The sequence below is a fragment of the Rattus norvegicus genome, chromosome 18 (assembly GCF_036323735.1).
Source record: "Rattus norvegicus strain BN/NHsdMcwi chromosome 18, GRCr8, whole genome shotgun sequence".
Lineage (NCBI taxonomy): Eukaryota > Metazoa > Chordata > Mammalia > Rodentia > Muridae > Rattus > Rattus norvegicus.
In genome coordinates, this window is record NC_086036.1 from 63,140,896 (window position 1) to 63,156,187 (window position 15,292).

The 15,292-nt window shown below is 47.8% G+C and overlaps 1 long non-coding RNA gene across 4 annotated transcripts; it reads left to right on the plus strand.

Moving 5' to 3' along the window:
* Positions 1-5,996: 5,996 nt before the first annotated feature.
* LOC134483046 (uncharacterized) lies at positions 5,997-13,021 on the plus strand. 4 transcript variants are annotated; one of them, XR_010059874.1, is made up of 4 exons: positions 5,997-6,134; positions 9,714-9,790; positions 12,438-12,573; positions 12,763-13,021. It is a non-coding gene; the product is annotated as an uncharacterized LOC134483046 (long non-coding RNA). The 4 variants fall into 4 exon arrangements; XR_010059876.1 differs by lacking the exon at positions 9,714-9,790 and having other exon boundaries at positions 5,997-6,145; XR_010059875.1 differs by lacking the exon at positions 9,714-9,790.
* Positions 13,022-15,292: the final 2,271 nt, after the last annotated feature.

A 15,292-nucleotide genomic window follows, 5' to 3' on the forward strand; every position in this document is an offset into this window, starting at 1 on the left:
GATTGGGAAAGTGACTCCCGGGTGGTGGGCCAGGTCTGATTGAGAAGGGATGGTAAGTAGACTAGTCTGAAGGGGTCGAGCACCTAGGGACTATGCTAGAACTTCTCCTGCAGTTCCCAATGGAAGATTCCATCCTGTGCAGTCTCTGTAAGGGCTACTGGGGCACAGGAACTGGCCTTGCTTAAAGATATGGGGTGGGAGAAACGGAGAGATGGACTTACCTGCCGCTTTTGACTTTGTCCCGACTGCATCTGTTGTCAGCTTTGTCCTTAGATCCCTTTTCTCCACAGTGCAGCAGGCAGGTAAGAGAGGAGAAGCAGGCAGGTTTTTCAGGCCCTTCTATTGTCTCCTAAGCCAAAGGTGAGTGCTGACCTTTGAGGTCAGCTTCCCAAGGAGAAGCAGGGAGGCCAATCCAGTCTCAGGACCCCATGAACTATAATACTTAAACAAACAAATAAAATAATACCTCGAAGCTTCCAAATGCCCCCAGGGTGCGGCTCTCGGGTCCCTACGTGGGACCACACCCAAAGCATCTGTGCTGGGATGGAGAGTTGAGAAGTAACCTGTCATCTTTGTCCTCAGTACTCACGGAGCTTCAAGCTGCAGTGTGAGAGCACAGTTCTACATTACTGGGTCCCAGTTAACCCGGCCCAGGACAAGCCGTTGTCAGAAGATTCTGTACACACCAACTTTCTGCAATCTATCATCCCAAATGGCCTTGATGGTGCTGACAGCCTAATGGAGAGTCGTCTTCCTAAGGGTAAATCGCCCTCTGGTGTCCGTACTGGTGAACTGCACCACACGCTCGGACCACAGTTCCCTGGACGGAGCATTAGGGTGTTTGAGGTTTTGTCTGTCCCTGGAAGTTGGGCAATTTTAGCAGCAGTACTCCTCTGTCTCTATGGTTGTATGGGCACAAGGTGACAGGATTATGATGGATTGTATGTTGTTTTGTGTCCTGTGATAGATGGTCTCTGAAAAACCAAAAAGTATCAACAGGAACCGTGTTAAAATGCGTGAAATCAAAATTCAAGTCTAACAGGAAAAAGAAGGGCTGGAGAGATGGCTCAGTGGTTAAGAGCACTGACTGCTCTTCCAGAGGTCCTGAGTTCAATTCCCAGCAACCACATGGTGGCTCACAACCATCTGTAATGGGATCTGATGCCCTCTTCTGGTGTGTCTCAAGACAGTGATTAGTGTACATAAAATTAAAAAAAAAGAGTTTTGTTGTTATAGTTTGTTTTTGTTGTTGTTTTGTGGGGGTGGGGGTGGGGGGTTGTTTCTTTCTGAAACAGAGTCTCCCAGGTAGCCCTGTCTAGACCGGAACTTGCTCTGTAGACTAGGCTAAACTCACAGAGATCCGTCTGTCTCTGACTCCTGAGGGATGCCCTCTGGTACCCAGCTCTGTTACGTTTTGGATGTGTGTTTCGGTTTTGTTGTTTGTGGCTGTGGTGATGACTTGGGAGAGTTACTTCTTCAGTCTCTGTTAAACATAAGATGGAGACAGAGCTGTGTGATCTGGGCATAGGGATCCGGGGTTCGATTTTTTTTTTTTCCAAAATCTCTCCAGAGTACTAGAAAAAAAAAATCTTAATTCATCTGACTTAAACATGCTCACATTGACCATATTCTTGGATATTTTTTATTTACATTTCAAATGTTATTCCCTTTCCTGGTTTCCTGGCCATAAGCCCCCTATCCCATCCCCCTCCCCTTCTTCAATGAGGGTGTTTCCTCCTCCCCAACCCCCCTTCCCACCCTCCCTGACATTCCGATGCACTGGGGGTCCAGCCTCAGCAGGACCAAGGGCTTCTCCTCCCATTGGTGCCCAACAAGGCCAGCCTCTGCTACATGTGCAGCTGGAGCCATGGGTCTGTCCATGTGTACTCTTTGGGTAGTCATTTACCATATTCTAATGATACTGTTTACTAGTATGTACATAGCCACAGTGTAATGATCCTTGTGTAACGGTGACCATATAGTGACCACTGTGTTATGACTAATGTGGGATGGCTACTGGGTGATGATCACTGGGTGATGGCCTCCGTGTGGGGTAACTGGTAGTCACAGTGTGATGACCACTGTGATGTTCTGTATGTGATGACAACTGTGAGCGTGTGGACCGCTGTGTGGTGGCCGCTGTGTGGTAGTCATTTTGTAGTGATCACAATGGTGGGATGACCACAGAGTAATGGCCACTGTGCGACTGTCACTGTGTCTTGGTCAGTGTGAAACTTGAAAAAGTATTCTTATACTACCTCTGCCTGCTTAATCATCAGTGAGGTAAGGACAACATAATAACAGGGCCTACTTCAGGGCAGGGGTCAAATGAGATGCAAATTGATGGACAAGAAGAAAAAGATTTCCTCACCCCTTCTGGACTCAACTAATACAAGCAACAAATTTTAACTCTAAGCATTAACAGGAGAAAGATGTGCCATTTTAGTCATACTTATGTGTGACAATTAGATCAGGTAATGTGTGCCATTTAACAAAGCAAGTGAGAGGCTGAGCTTCGAGTGACCGTGGAGTGTAACTGGGAACGGTAGAGAGAGGTTGCATACGTGTCTACGTGTATGCAACGTGGGCCCTGACTCTCCTGTAACAAGAGTCACTTTCCTCCTAGGAAGGAGGAAGGGGACACCATCACAAGAGACGTTTTTGTCACTTTGCAAAGGGAAGTTCATGTCCTGTTCTTAGAAAAGAAGTGGGCAAAAAGCCATGGGCTGTCAAATAAAAAGCCCAGTGCCAGGCATGGGACGTCTCCTTCCAGTCGCTGGTCACAGACGTGCTGAAGCCCTCCAAAACAAGGCAGGCTACTGCCATTGCTCTTGGGTGTTTGCCAGAACTTGGGGGTGAGACTCTATGACTAAAAACACCATACGTTTTGGTCACAGGACTTAGAAAAATCAACCTGGTACTAACCAGGGTGCTTCTTCCCTGACGGCTGGTTTTCATAATAGTAGGGCATGCTAGGGAGAGTGCTGGGGGAGGAGTTATCAACAGATGCACCCAGCTTGTGAGCCCTGTGAACCATAATAATGAGTGTCCCAGCAAGACGTGTCCATGGACATGCAATGGTGCCATGAACGTTACAGGGGTGACTAACTGCTTTGTGGTTTGATTTAAGGTGCTCTCCACTGGAAAACTGCATACCCAGTAGCGTAAATCTGACCAAGAACCCAACTGTGGAACCTGTAGGTCCCATAGATCAACCTACTACTACTATTTTGTTAAATGGACGCCTAGATTAGTGCAACCCACTGGCTTACCTCTCCAGTTCCCTTGTGCAGTGAATGACAATTAATGCAGAAACTCATAATTAATCAAAATTCAGAGAATAAGTGTCTGTAGGGTGCCAGAGAGGGGACATCTACATCGGGAGGATTGTAAGAGCCGGAAACTGGGGAAGGCGGTGTCTTCCAGATGCAGCAAGACCATTGCACTCATGAACGCACAGCAGTTGTGGTTTGTATTAAAACCTCAAAAAGGAAAAAAAAAGACACCTGTACAAGATCAAGACACTCAACATTCTAGCATGGAGCACGGAAAGACAAAGGAACCAAACCCCCATCTAAAGAACCATTGACAACTGGAGGCTCTTAGAAGAGAAACATTTTTCCTTAGGAGTTCCCCTGGTAGGTTTGCCCTGCAGCTGTGTATTGACAGTACAAACTGGACTCAGTGGATTATTTTTTTATTTAAAAAAAGTATATGAGGGACTGGAGAGATGGCTCAGCGTTTAAGAGCACTGACTGCTCTTCAAGAGGGTCCTGAGTTCAATTCCCAGCAACCACATGGTGGCTCACAACCATCTGTAATGGGATCTGATGCCCTCTTCTGGTGTGTCTGAAGACAGCTACAGTGTACTCATATACATAAAATAAATACATCTTTAAAAAAATAAAATAACAGGGTTGGGGATTTAGCTCAGCGGTAGAGCGCTTGCCTAGCGAGCGCAAGGCCCTGGGTTCGGTCCCCAGCTCTGAAAAAAGAAAAAAAATAAAATAACAAGGATAGACTATTAGCCACCAATAGTCCCATAGGAAAGGGGACGTCATAAGCCCCTCCGTCCATGAAGAGTTGATATAGACATCTCTTGTAGGGCCAAGCACTCGACAGTCATTTCTCCTTAGTCTGAGCAGCTGTGAATCCATTGGAAAAAGAAGCTTCTCCTACCAAGGCTGAATGCAGCAGGGATGGATGGGTATGAATTTAAGTATTTAGAATACGGTTTGACGGGGTTGGGGATTTAGCTCAGTGGTAGAGTGCTTGCCCAAGGCCCTGGGTTCGGTCCCCAGCTCTGAAAAAAAGAAAAAAAAAAAAGAAAGAATACAGTTTGACACTGTACCAGATAGTTTTGTGTCGACTTGACATAAGCTAGAGTTATCTGAAAGGAGAAAATGCCTCCTTAAAATTCATCTGTGGAATTTCTTAATTAGTGATTGATGGGAGCTGGGGGCGTTTCCAGGTCATTGTAAGTGGTGTGATCCCTGGGCTGGTGGTCCTGGGCTCTGTAAGAAAGCAGGCTGAGCAAGCCATGAGGAGCAAGCCAGTAAGCAGCACCCCTCCATAGCCTCTGCATCAGCTCCTGCCTCCAGGTTCCTGCCCTGCGTGAGTTCCTGTCCTGGCTTGACTACAGAAGTGCAGAAGTGTAAGCCAAATAAACCCTTTTCTCCCCAATTCACAGCAACAGAAACCCTAAGGCAGATACTGTGACCATTTAGCAAATCAACACTAAGGTCCACGACTTCCCTAGCCCGGGGTTTTTGAATGGTTTTATAGCACTAGACACAACTGGCATACTGTGGTAGGCCTCAAATTCAATTAGAAAACATTTGGTCACCCCAGCATATAGTCAGATGACTACCGTACCACGGTCTTATTTGTAGGTTGTCATTGCTACTCAGAGAGTTCACCACTGGGGAAGTTGACCTTTCTCCCACAGCTGTCTGCAGCTATAATTAGATTCTGACCTAAGTGCCAGAGTCACGTTTAACACACATCATTCCTCTCCTCACAGAGCGTACAGTCCCGTGCAGAGGTAGGCAGCGTGTGTACAAACAGACACCCGAGGTTGCAGTACCAGCTCTCCTGGTGCTGTACTTGAAAGTGAGGCAGGGGGACTGGGGATTTAGCTGGGGCTGGGGATTTAGCTCAGTGGTAGAGCGCTTACCTAGGAAGTGCAAGGCCCTGGGTTCAGTCCCCAGCTCCGAAAAAAAGAACCAAAAAAAAAAAAAAAAAAAAAAAAAGTGAGGCAGGCTCCTTGCTAAGAAATGAGCTTCATTTAGCTTACGGTTTGGGAGGTTCAAAGTCCAAACAGCATGGCGCAGACACTGGCAATGGGCCCTCTTGGCTTCGTTACCTCATGCATTGGGAACACATAGGGGACCAAGAGGTCACAGGGCAAGACTGGAACCCAGAGAGATGTGAGCTTCCCTTCCCTTCCTAGAGCCTTTTTCCCAACTCGCCTCACCAGCTCCCTCTAGGCTCCACCTCTTAAAGGGACCCTTGCCCGGTATCACCACCCTGAGGGCTGAGGTCCCAGGACAGGAAGCTTTGGGAGCACGAAGCACGGCCATACCACAGCAGTTGTCAGCTAGCATCGGAGGAGAAAGACATAACAGTGTTGGAAGGAGGAGAAACAAGTCGCTGAGGAGAGTCCACTCCAAGCCTCAGCATGTTACATTAAAGGTCACCTTTGCACTGGATCCCAAAGGGTGGATGACATTTAGACAGGATGAAATTCAGTTCTAAGAAGAGAAAGTATAAATGTTACAGAATCGTGAACTGGGAAGACGGCTCAGTGGTTAAGAGCACTGGCTGCTCTCCCAGACAACTTGAGTTTGATACCCCAGCACCCACATGGCAGCTCACAACCATCTGTAATTCCAGTTCCGGGAGACCTGACATCCTCACACAGACATACATACAGACAAAACATCAACGCATGATAGACACATACAGGTAAGGAGGCCTGCTGTGACCAGCCTGAGAGAAAGCTACGGTGCCAGGCACAGCCCTGGGAACGCGTGGTGCCTCGTGACGTCATCACAGACAGTGAAAAGCTGTTCAAGGTAATGGCGGACGGACCGATGCCTGCTTGGGAAGGGAAATGCCTCGACCGGCTTCCGGTAAGCATGTGGTGAGTTGCAGTGTCCTAAGTGGAAGCAGGGCGTGTCTGGGGGCAAGTCCCGTGTAACCACGGCAGAGTGTGAAGGCAGAGACCACAGTAGTAGAGTAGACCAAAGGCGGTGGGTAAGTAGCCACAGTGAGACGTTCAGGACTCGCGGCTTGGGCTGGAGAGATGGCTCAGCGCACTGGCTGCTCTTCCCTACACCCACCCAGCAGCTCATAACCATCTGTGTCTCCAGTTCCAGGAGAGCCAACATCTTCTTCTGGACTCCTTGGGTATTTCACACATAGTGCAGTGCACAGACATGCAGACAAAACACACATGCACCGAAAATGAATTTTTTTCTCCATCTTTATTAAATTGGGTATTTCTTATTTACATTTCAATTATTATTATCTTTCCCGGTTTCCAGGCAAACATCCCCCTAACCCCTCCCCTTCTATATGGGTGTTCCCCTCCCCATCCTCCCCCCATTGCCGCCCTCCCCCCCAACAATCACATTCACTGGGGGTTCAGTCTTAGCAGGACCAAGGGCTTCCCCTTCCACTGGTGCTCTTACTAGGCTATTCATTGCTACCTATGAGGTCAGAGTCCAGGGTCAGTCCATGTATAGTCTTTAGGTAGTGACTTAGTCCCTGGAAGCTCTTTTTTTTTTTAGATTTATTTATTTATTTATTTTATATGAGTACACCATAGCTGTTTTCAAACAGACCAGAAGAGGGCATCTGGTCCCACTACAGATGGTTGTGAGCTACCATGTGGTTGCTGGGAATTGAACTCAGGACCTTTGGAAGGCGAGTCAGTGTTCTTAACTGCTGAACCATCTCTCCAGCGATTTTTTTTTTTTTTAAGTGAAAGACTTGCGGCTTATTTCAGAAAACCTGAAAACCCAGAGGTGCTGCAGAAAGCCAGTGTCTTTGGAAATGACCCCTCCCTATGCCTGTCCAGTGAGGGAAAGGCCTCTGAGTATTGTTTCCTGTTGCTGGGAGAGTGGGGAAGAAGATTAACCAGTGTTCGTGACAGAGGGGAGTGTACGGTGGGGGATGTGTGTGGTCTCCATCTGGCTCTGAAGGTATGGGGATGAAAACCTAGATCGGAGCTTGAAGCTTCCGGAGCCGACTAGAGCAGATGCATTCAGGGTTGAGCTTCGTTTTGCTCCAGCTGGTTCCCACAGCCTTGCTCGGGTGTGTGTGGGAGGAGGGGCACTGCACTGGGACCTGTCTGCGCGCCCTGAGGAATCGACTCATTGTTCGATCCTCCCTGAAAAGCCCTACCCACCGGGCTACACTAGTTAGAACCACTTCTGTTCTAGAGTGGAACAGAGAACACAAGCTTGCAGCCCATCAGAGGCGTTCCTAAGTCCCCGGACCTCCCCAGGGGTGTCACTAACTGTCACGTATGGCTGCAGGGGGTTGAAGCCCAGACTGTGAGGAGGTGGCGATGGGGCAGGCCAGAGAAAATTCAGCTACTTAAGTGACACTGTGTTTAACACTGCCAATCTACGCCCAGAAAGGGTTGGCTGTAGGCAAGGGTTGCACCTTCTTCTCCCTGGGGGCTAGTCACAGGTTGCAGCCTCTCCCTAGGGCTTTCTGGTCCCACTGCCCCATCTCCCCAAAGGGCAGAGGGCCACTTGAAGAGCCAACCAGGCCAGGAGTGAGCGTTGTGTAAGGATCCCACAGGGCTTTAGAGTCACCGCTTCATTTCGTCCTTTGGACAGAAGGCGGCTTTGCATGGCCAAGGTCACTGTCAAAAATCCCTTTCAGCTGCAAGGCCGGTCAGTGCCCAGAAGAACAGGGAAAGTGAGGAAAGACATCCCTTATTTCTTGCTTACACAGCCGCCTCCCCATGCCCAATATCAAGGAGGAGAAATCAGTCCGCATACGGCTCAGCCCTGAAAATGACGGACATACTCGGTTGCGTGTTGATGGAATATGAGGGAAATGGGCCAGCCCGTGGTGTTCAGAGCCATCAGACCCAAAGAGACAGAAAGTGGTGGGGAGGGGTGGTAGGCAGAGACTGGGTATGGAAGCTGCAACTGCTGTCTTGTGGATGAAGCAATTCCACTCGGGAACCTAAAGGATTTGGGCCACAAAGCACCATGTGACTGACTGTACATGAGGCTGTTTACCAAAGATGGTTGGTGGACTGGGTGAGGCTCAGGTGAGCTCAGGGTGGGCGCCAGCCTAGTCTGAGGAGGCCCTGCACCTGATCCTCAGGATTGTAGGAAAAGACAAAAGGTTAGGATAGCTGGCTTTATGTTAGGAATATTTTTTTGTCACAATAAAAGACTCTTCTTTAAAAAAGATTTATTTCTTTTCAATTTCATATGTATCAGTGTTTTGCCTGCATGTATATAAGAGCACTACATGTGGACTTAGTGCTCACAGAGGCCAGAAGACGTCATTGGGTCATCTGGGACTGGAGTGACAGATGTTGTGAGCCGCCATGTGGGTGCTAGGAATCAAGCCCAGGTCCTCTAGGAGAGCAGCCAGTACTCTAACCACTGAGCCATCTCTTCAGCCCAACTAAAGGGTTTTTTGTTTGTTTGGTTGGTTTTTTTTGTTTGTTTGTTTTTGTTTTTATTTAGAGATTAATTTATTTAAAGTCCACTGTATCTGTCTTCAGACACACCAGAAGAGGGCATCAGATCCCATTACAGATGGTTGTGAGCCACCATGTGGTTGCTGGGATTTCAACTCAGGACCCCCAGAAGAACAGGCAGTGCTCTTAACTGCTGAGCTGTCTCTCCAGCCCCGTTGGTTGGTTTTTTGAGACAGGGTTTCTCTGTGTAGCCCTAGCTGTCTTAGAACTCACTCTGCAGACCAACTGGCCTCAAACTCCTAGAAATCCACCTGCCTCTATCTATGCTGGGATTAAAGGTGTGCGTCACCACCATCACCCAGCAGATTCTTAAAATTACTTTTTAAATATGATGCCCGCATTGAGCTTTTTGCAGCGTTATAGTTTGTATTTTATATTCTATTGTGTTAAGATGGAGTTTAATCTGAACTAGACTACACTGTTATGTGTTTAGCTCAGAGGTTTGCTAGACTTGTTCATTTGTTTGTTTTATTTTTTTGTTGTAGTTTTTCTGTGCAGTGTCCAAAGTTTCAACTTCTCCAAACTAAATACAAACAACCCCATTAGCCTAAAAAGTGCCCTGTGTCACATTCCCCTCGGCTCCCAACCCAGGCTCTGTCACTCATCCAGAGGAGGCTACAGGCACATGTACTCTTTTTTTTTTTTCCGGAGCTGAGGACCGAACCCAGGGCCTTGCGCTTCCTAGGCAAGCGCTCTACCACTGAGCTAAATCCCCAACCCCTTCGGCACATGTACTCTTTGGGGGAAGTGTCAGTGTAGCTCTCCATACCCTGTCACCTCCCAGACTCCTCCTTAGGCAGATGCTCACTTCTCTCCTCACGGGCACTGCCTGCTCGACCCTTCACAGTCTCGGTGCTTTGTGGCTGGTTTTTGCTCTGCCCAGTGTTTGAGACCCAGCCATGTTGCAGCATAGATTAGCCACTCGCCCCTCTTTAGTACAGAGTCCAATGTGTGAGCTCACCCGCCTTTGCTTAAGTCGCCAGTGTTTGCTGCCTGTTCCCTGTGAGCCCGGCTTTTTGAGGACACATGTTGAATTCTTTTGGATAAATACCTGTGAGTATTGGAGTTCCTGGGTAATTAGATAACTGTACGTTTAATTCTATCGTTTTTAAATTGCCAAGAGCTTTCCTAACTAGTTATAGCATTTTGCACTAAGATCTTCGCAAAAAAGAAACTATGACTGGGGCCAGTGAGTTGATTCAGCAGGTAAAGGTGCCTGCCTCATAGGCCTGACGACCTGAATTGAATTCCCAGGACCATGTAAAGGCCCAAGGATAGAAGAAACCCAAAAAAACTAGTCCTCTGACCTCAGCATGCACACAGTGGCAAACACAGAAAGATAGACAGACAGACAGACCCACACGAATAAGTAAATACATTTTTAAAGTTAAATATGTATTTGCCTCATGTTCACCTCAAATTTTGACAACACCGTTCTGCGACTTCTACTTCAATCGAAATAAACAACAAGCCCCTCATCCCCAGAGCCCATGTGTGCCCCCAGGGAGCCCCCCCCCGCCCCTCCAGCCCCAGGGCCACTGCCTTCCAGCCCCAGGGAAGATCTGTTCCCAGATGTTCCAGAACCTGATGGAGTTGGGCTCACACAGCACATGGTCGTTTGACTCTGGCTTCCTGCACCTGCAGTAACACATCCGAGGTTCATCTGTGGAGTTTCCCGTATCCGCAGTTCATGTTTCCCACCAAACACTCCATTCCCTACATATGCTAAGCTGTCTATCCTTCCCCAGGTAACACACCTTTCTCTATAAATATTCACTTAAAGATTTTGAGGAAAGCTGAGGGTTTTTTGTTTACTTAAATACTGGAAAGTGGGATTGCTGGATTGTGGTTGAAGGACTGTTTAACTTTTATAAGAAACAGAGACACTGTGGTCCAATTTGCATTCCTGTGGGAAACGACTAAGGTGAGAGGTGAGAGGTGACAGAGTCACATGACAAATCCCCAGAAATGAGACTCCAGAGACCAGCATTAGGGTGCAGCTTATTGTGCAGCACATACAGTGTTTGAGCCAATCCCAAGTCTCTAAATCCTCTGCCAATCATGTCTCACCATACTATCATGGTGCTCCAATGAAAACCCTACCTGGTGAGGTAACTCAGAAGTAGTGGGGGGAGTATAGTCACCTGTCAGGGCTTCCTTGTTGGGGGAGGGGAGGAAGCAGCCATCGCCCTGGCCTCCGGTCCTTTTTGCTGTCTCACCGGTGTTTTAATAATCCCATCTCCCGCAGATCAGGATTCTTCAAGGAGACTCAGGAGCCTGTGGCACCTCAGCCCTCCATCACACTTTGTCCTTCACAAGGTTGACCTCCACATGCCCCACACATCCTCCTTGGCCACTCTGAGAACCTCAGTGTGCTGCTTCCTTGTCAGCACTTGGGATTGTCAAGACTTTAGCTTTCCAGAGAACCTCGGTGTGCTGCTTCCTTGTCAACACTTGGGGTTGTCAGGACTTCAGCTTTTCGTTTTACACAGCTAACAGCTAACGGGGCTATCTCCCTGCTGTTTTAGCCTGTATTCCCCCAAGGACTATTGTTAGTCACCACTCCGAGCTCTGATCTGCACGTGAACCATCTTCCTTAGTGAAATGCGTGTTCATAACCTCCTACCTTTGCCTTGTTGCTCACTCCTCAGCACAGAATTAGAGACGTCTTTGCACATGATGCACAGAAATCAGAATAGCAGGTCTGTGGGTTTGTGCATTTGCTTCAGGTCCATCGCCTGTTGAAGTGGAAACTTAAGGGTTCTTTGGGGCAAACACACGAAGTGACGTTTAACTGAGGTGGATACAGGTGAAAGACTAAGGCAGACTCATGAAGGAACATTTAGCTGAAGAAGACACAGGAGAAAGGATGTTCTGCTAAAGCACGCATGTGAAAGGACACAGATGAAAGATTCTTTTCTAAGAACACACATGTATCAGTCCGCCTTACTTTGTGTAGTTGAGCTGCATTTGTCTGGACTCCATAGAGAGAAAAATCACCAGAAAACTTCTAGTAGGTGTGCTGCAGTTTCTTACCACTTCTGCAGACTTGACCTGATGGGCAGAGTGATGTCAGCTGAGGCAAGGCCCGTGGAGGACGTGTGATGTTTGGAGGGTATAAATAGGACTCAACAGATAGTGACAGGGACTAAGCTAGGCTTGCTTAGAGAGCTAGCTATGCAACAATAGTGGGTCTCATGTCTTCACTGATCTTCCTTCTCTGAGAGAGGCACAGCTGAGAGCTTCTCTTGGCGTTCCTCCCGGTCCCCCCTGCTGACTCAAGCTGAGGCTGAGGCCTGACTGTCCCTGCTAGATCATGCCACTGCTGCTGATCCAGTATTTCCGTGAGGTGGACCAAACTGCCTCTGATAACCTGTGAAACGAGCTGCCGATTTCCAGACAACACACATGGGAGTTGCTCCAAAGAACCTTTCTAAACAGGTCCACTTCCCCTGTGTTCCTTCTTTTTCACTACCTCTGGTGGGTGGTGGGCTATAAGGGAGGTTAAAGCGTTTAAGAGCCGCCATTAAAAACAGGTTTTGAAAAAAAATTAAAGTTACAGCCTGCCTTCCTTTTCTTCTTGGAAGGCGAGCAACTGAGTCTTGGAGTCCTACCTCCTTTTTTCCTTCCATGAACTATGACTTTACGTTTAGGTAGAGCTAAGAATTTTCCTTCTAAACTAAGATTTTTTTTTCTTTAGCTTTCCTGTTAGCTCTGGGAGGTAGCTGCAGTCTGGCGCTTGGCTAACGTGTGAGCTCTGACTTCCGGTGCTGGCGCTGAAATGGTAGATAGAAGATCAGGCAGCTGTGTTGGTGTTAGCCTGTCAGGAGGCTGAGGTAAGCGGACTGAGTGAGCCAAGCCTGGCTTCATAGTAAGATTTGTCGTTACAAAACAACTCTGCTGTGTGTGCAAGGGTCAAGCTTCAGGCCTGCGCTGGGCACACGGACTTGGTCTTGAATACAGAAACAAAGCAAAGGAGCCTCCCTCTTAAGCTTCTAAAACGTAGTTTTTTGTTGTGCATTTAGATCCATGGTTCAATGCGAGTCACGTCGCACACGGTCAGCATGCAAGATGGCTCAGCAGGTAACACCACGTGCCACCAAGCCTGAGGACCCGAGTTCCACCTCCAGGAGCCACGTGGTGAAAGAAAGTTCTAAGACCCACAAGTTGTCCTCTGACCTCCACAAGTGCACTGTGGCACGTGAATGAGTCCTGTCTCCACGCCTGCCTCTACCGAAAAGATTAAATTCAAAAATAAAGATGTAAATACAGAAATTCACTCTATACAAGTATGGGTCAAAGTTCATCTTCAGACAGGAGGCCTTGTTCTAGAGCCCCTTGCTGCAGGGCCTGATCCCTGCCCTCCCCGTCCTTGTTCTACTGAAAGTCAATGCGTGGCTCTAACTCTGAACTCGCAGCTTCCTTTTGACCCACATCTGTTTATCTCACCAATACCACACAAGCACTGCTGCTTTTGCTGGAAATTAGGAGGAGGGAGTCCTTCCACGCTGCCCTTTTTCAAGATTGCCTGGCTTGGTTCTTTTCTATAGAAAGTTTAGATCGGTTTTTTGGCTTGCTTCTTTAAAATTATGCACACACATACATATATGTGCATGCATGTTCACATACATACACACTTATGCACACATACATCTCTTTCTCTCTGTCACACACACACACATTTCTCCCTCACATACACATACATACACACACATGCACATACACATCTCTCTCAAACATGCAAACACATACAGAAACACACGTGCACATATCTGTCTCTCACACACATACATATTCAAACATGCATACATGTACCTCTCACACATACATGCACGTGTGCGCACACATATACACTCATGTGTGTACACATATGTGTACATGTACATATGCATGCACACATCTCACACACATATGCACACTCATGTCTAACATACATAGACATCTCTCTCTCTCTCTCTCTCTCTCTCTCTCATAGACACTCATAAGTGTGGGTGCCTTCAGAACCCAGAGACCATCAGTTCCCCTGGAACTAGAGTTACAGGTGGTTGTGAGTCATCCAGTATGAGATCCGGACCCTGAACCCTGATCTTCTATAAGAGCAGTAAATACTCCCCACCACTGAGCCATCTTTCCAGCCCCTGATGTTGCCTTTTGAAGGTTAACTACTGAATGTACACAGCACCTTCTGCTCATGCATTCTCTTGATGGACATGTGAGTTGCTTCTGCCTCTTGGCTGTTGTGAATATATAAACATTAAACAATGATCGTGAGTACACAAGTATTTGTCTGAGTGTCTGCTGCAATGTTTTGGAGATGTTGTGGGGCTTGAACCCACAGCCCCACATGTGACAGTGAGCTCTGCCCCATCTCAACCATACCTGTTTTGAAGAACAGACACACCTTGCTCCAGACAACTATGTCACCTCCCTTCCCATCAGCAGCGGGATATGAGTTCCAGTTTATTCACATATTCACCAGTACTTGGAGGAGGAGGAGGAGGAGGAGGAGGAGGAGGAGGAGGAGGAGGAGGAGGAAGAGGAGGAAGAGGAGGAGGAGGGAGGAGGAGGAAGAAGCAGAAGCAGAAGAAGCAGAAGCAGGAGAAGGAGAAGGAGAAGGAGGAGGTGGAGGAAGAGGAGGAGGAGGAGGAGGAGGAGGAGGAGGAGGAGGAGAAGAAGAAGAAGAAGAAGAAGAAGAAGAAGAAGAAGAAGAAGAAGAAGAAGAAGAAGAAGAAGAAGAAGAAGAAGAAGTTCTCCCAGTGAGTGTGAGTGGAATCGTACCTTGTTATGGTTTGGCTTTCATTTCTCTGATCAGTTGGGTTGTAGGTGAGCATTGTATTAGTTGCTTTGCTCTCTGCTGCAACCAAATGTCTGACAAGATTTCACCTAAGGGAGTGTTGCCTTTGGCTCCTAGTCTGGGAAACACAATGTGCTGTGGTAGGTAGACACCGTGCCAGAAGCAGGGGGTGGCAGGTCATATTGCCTCTGGAGTCAGAGAGCAGAGAGCAGAAAGAAAGCCAGACCAGACTACTGACGCTCAGGTTTGACCCCAGTGACACACTTCCTCCAGTGAGGCTCCACCTGCTAAAGGTTCCACAACCTTTCCACACCAACATCACCAGCCATGGGCAGTGCTCAACACACAGCACTTCTTATACTGTGGACCAATGGGAAATTGCCAATGTTCAAATGGGAGGAGATATTGAATACCCTGTGTCGTGCATATGCTTTGAAAATGATATGATATGAGGCAGAGGTAAGTTCCTACATCCTCAGAGGAAGAGCCCATATTGTTATGGGAAGCACATTGTGGAATGTGATCCACGATGCCAGTCATATAAACAAACAAGAACAGCACACAGCATGTCCACGTGTATCATCCATCAAGGAGATCAGCAGGAGTCCGTGTGAACTGAGGGAGTGAGCAGGAAAGGGCCCAGAGCCAATGCTGTACGGGATCCAGGGGATTCTTGCTTTATCCATGATGTCTCCATAAAGGTGGCCTGCAAGAGCACAGTGCTTCTGCCACACAGACTGACAAGAATCTCTCCCAGCCAG